We start from the raw sequence: 4522 nt of genomic DNA on the forward strand, positions 1-4522 counted from the left end.
GGAAAAATTAGAGACTTGAACGGTCCAATTCCGAGTTCAAATGGCCAAGTTATGGCCATTTGAAGTTTATATGCTCTTTAAATGAATATTTGCGAATTTCTTCATTTAAATTTTAATTTAAAATTGGATTTATTGCGTCAGCCGAGGGGAGGAGCGCGCGGACCGGGTCCACGGGAGTGGGGCCCACGCGGCAGCCCCACGGTCCACGGTGGACCGGGTGCACGCGGCTCACACCAGCCGGCGCCGTGGGTCCCACGCGTCAGCCGCACCCGAGGGCGCGGGCGGCTGACGGCCGGGCCCCACATGGCAGCCGCGGGGCGCGCCCGAAGGCGGCCACGCCGGCACAGTCGACGGGAGGTGGCGCACCCGTGCCCCGATGGTCGCCGCCGGCGACCACCGGCGCGGCGGAGTGGCGCCCGAGAGAGGGGAGGGAAGGGGGAAACGAATCGGCGGTCCACGGCTCACCCCGGGTCGACGGCGACCACGGGAACGGCGACCGGAGCGGAGAGAGGCGGCGGCGCGGCTCGGGTCGACGGGGACGGCGGCGTTCCGGCGGTCGGCGACCGAAACGGAGAGGTGGACGAGGTCGGCGAGGTTGCGGCGAACCCGAAGAAGGCGACGCCGAAGCGGGAGAAGGTCCGGGGCGACGACGGCGGCGGACCGGAGCTTGGCGGCGACGGCGGAGAGAGAGAGCGACGGCGCGAGCTCGATTCCGGCGGAGAGAGAGAGCGGCGAGTGGCGGAAACGGCGGAGGGAGGCACGGGGAGTGTTTATATAGGGTTGGGAGGGGGAGAGAGCGGCCGGATGAGGGGGAAACGGGCGCGGAAGATCCGGCCGCCATTGATGCGCCGGCGAGGTTAGGGGAGGAGTTTCCAAATGAATCCGAGGGAGAGAGGGAGGGAAAAAATGGGGGGAAAGAGGGAGGGAATCACGGGGAATATTTCCCCCCTCTTGATTGCACGCGGGGCGGACGGAAGCGGCGGGATTCGCGGCGGCGGCGGCGCTAGGGCTCGGGTGAGGCGGCGGGAGCGGCGGGAGGAAGGGGATGACGGGTGGGCCCCACCCGTCAGCGAGGGAGGCAGGCGGGCCCGCTCGTCAGCGGCACGCGCGCGGGGAGGAGGCCGAATGGGCCGCGGGGAGAGGAGAGGGAGGGGGAGGGAGCTGGGCCGAGCCGGCCCAAGAGGGGGAGGGGGAAAAAAGGACTTTTTAGGGTTTTTCTTTTTATAAAATCATTTTAACTTTGTTTATTTCTTCTTAATTATTATTTGTGCTCTGAAAATTCCACTAAAATTTATTTACGCATTTTAGGCTTTTAGGAAATATACAAAAATCCTCCAAGCCTTATTTGACTTTTAACTTTGCACATTTTAATTGTTGGAGGCTTTCTCACGGATTTTAATTATTCTAGGCATAATTTCGAGGATGTATTTTAGAGTCGTTTTAGGACGCGACAAACCTACCCCCCTTAAACGGAATCTCGACCCCGAGATTCGGAAGAACTGGCGAAGAGATCGGGATGGGCTGCTTTCAGCTCGTCTTCACGCTCCCAAGTAGCTTCTTCCTCGGCGTGGTTGCTCCATTGGACCTTACAAAAACGGATTACCCGGTTCCTGGTCCTGCGCTCCATGGTGTCCAGGATTTTCACTGGCCTCTCCACATAGGTCAAGTCTTCTCGAACTTCAATTTGCTCTGAGTCGGCCTGCTCGGATGGCACTCGAAGACATTTCTTGAGTTGCGACACATGGAACACATCATGCACGTCGTCCAAGGAGGCGGGCAGCTCCAACTGATAAGCGACTTCTCCGCGCCGAGCAATGATACGGAAAGGACCCACGAACCGAGGTGCGAGCTTCCCTTTTGTCTGAAACCTGTGTACACCTCGCAATGGCGTGACCCGAAGGTACACGAAATCGTCCACTGCGAATTCCAGGTTACGGCGACGGTTATCTGCATAACTTTTCTGCCGGGACTGTGCCACCTTTAGATTATCCCGAATGGTTCTGACCTTCGCTTCAGCTTCTCTCAGGATATCAGTCCCGAACACTTGACTTTCCCCAACTTGGTCCCACAAGAGCGGTGTCCGGCATTTGCGCCCATACAACGCTTCATAAGGTGCCATTTGTATACTGGCTTGGTAGATGTTATTGTAGGAGAACTCGGCATAGGGGAGACTCTTATCCCAGGTCTTCCCGAAATCTAGGACACATGCGCGAAGCATATCTTCTAGGATCTGATTTAGACGCTCGGTCTGTCCATCTGTCTGCGGGTGATACGCGGTGCTGAAATTTAATCGGGTACCCAGCTCTTCTTGGAGCTTCTTCCAAAAGTGAGAGGTGAATTGGCTTCCCCTATCAGATACGATTTTCTTGGGAACGCCATGGAGACTCACGATCCTAGCGAAGTAGAGCTCGGCTAGTTTGTTCCCTCCATAGGTGGTCTTCACAGGAATAAATCGAGCTACCTTGGTTAATCGATCCACAACTACCCATATAGAATCATATCCACCTTGGGTTTTTGGAAGTCCGGTGATGAAATCCATCCCAATTTCATCCCATTTCCATTCTGGTACTTGGAGAGGTTGGAGAAGTCCGGCCGGTCGTTGGTGCTCTGCCTTGACACGCTGGCACACATCACAAAGGGCTACGAACTCTGCAATTTCCCGCTTCATACTAACCCACCAGTATTTCTCTTTCAAGTCTAAGTACATCTTCGTACTGCCAGGATGGATGGAATAAGGACTTTCGTGAGCTTCCTGAAGTATCAGCTGTTTAAGTTCTCTATTATCTGGAACGCATACCCGATTTCCGTTCCATAGGGTCCCGTGTTCATCCTTTGTGAAACCAGCGGCTTTACCCTGTTTCATATTCTTGAGGAGTCCATGCATGTCCGGGTCGTTCTTCTGAGCCTCGCGGATTTGATCGAGCAAGGTGGGCTTGGCTTCCAGCGTAGCCAAGAATCCACGACCAACTATGCTTAGGTTCAGGGCTTCCATCTGTTGACTAAGTTCGGGTGGAATGCCACGGACGTCAAGAGTGTTGCAATGGCTTTTTTGACTTAGAGCGTCGGCAACCACGTTGGCCTTACCAGGATGATAGTGAATTCCCACATCATAATCCTTGATGAGTTCTAACCATCTCCTCTGCCGAAGATTCAGATCCGACTGGGTGAAGATGTATTTCAAACTCTTATGATCAGTATATATTTCACAGCGATTCCCAATGAGATAGTGCCGCCAGATTTTTAGAGCATGAACCACCGCAGCTAACTCCAAATCATGGGTAGGGTAGTTGCCTTCATGAGGCCGTAGCTGGCGTGAGGCATAGGCCACCACATGACCGTCCTGCATGAGTACGCACCCCAATCCTTGGCGCGAAGCGTCACAATACACCATGAAGTCCTTGCGAGTATCCGGCAAGATTAACACTGGCGAGGAAACCAGCTTTTCTTTGAGAGTTTGGAACGCCTTCTCGCATTGCGGGCTCCACACAAATTTCTCTTCTTTCTTCAACAACTGTGTCATGGGTCGAGCGATTTTGGAGAAGTTCTCGATAAACCTCCGGTAGTATCCTGCCAAACCTAAGAAACTGCGAATTTGAGTGACTGTCTTGGGTTGCTTCCAATCAGTGACGGCGGTCACTGTTTCAGGGTCCACAGCAACTCCTTTAGCAGATATCACGTGCCCTAAGAATTTGACTTCGGACAACCAGAACTCACACTTGCTAAGTTTGGCATACAATTGATGTTCCCACAACTTTCCCAACACCAGACGGAGATGGTGCTGATGGTCTTCCTCTGATTGTGAGTACACCAGAATGTCATCAATGAACACCACAACAAACTTATCCAAGTATTCCATGAACACTTTGTTCATTAAGTTCATGAAGAAGGCAGGTGCATTGGTTAAACCGAACGACATCACCGTGAATTCATACAGTCCGTATCGCGTGGTGAATGCGGTCTTAGGAATATCTTCTTCACGAATACGTAATTGGTGATATCCGGAACGAAGATCAATCTTGGAGAATACGGTGGCACCTTTAAGCTGATCGAACAGATCATCGATCCGGGGAAGAGGGTACTTGTTTTTGATGGTGACTTCATTGAGAGCTCTGTAGTCAACGCACATCCTCTTCGTCTTGTCTTTCTTCTCCACAAAAATCACAGGAGCACCCCAGGGGGAAGTACTCGGACGTATATACCCCTTTTCTTTCAACTCTTCCAACTGTTTCTTGACTTCGGCCAATTCATTTGCTGCCATACGGTAGGGTCGCTTGTACAGAGGAGTGGTTCCTGGAGCAAGATCTATCCGGAACTCAATCTCTCGCTTGGGCGGCATACCGGGTAGTTCTTCCGGAAACACGTCTCCGAACTCCCTGATGATGGGGATTTCTGACAGTCCTATCTGATGAAGTTCTGAACTACTGACAGAGGTTGGGGGTGCAAAGAAAACAACCGGTTGTTCCGGCCCTCGGTACAGAGTGACGGTGCGTCTTGCACAATCCACTACTCCTTGGAATTGAGC

The sequence above is a fragment of the Oryza sativa genome, chromosome 10 (genome assembly GCF_034140825.1).
Source record: "Oryza sativa Japonica Group chromosome 10, ASM3414082v1".
NCBI lineage: Eukaryota > Viridiplantae > Streptophyta > Magnoliopsida > Poales > Poaceae > Oryza > Oryza sativa.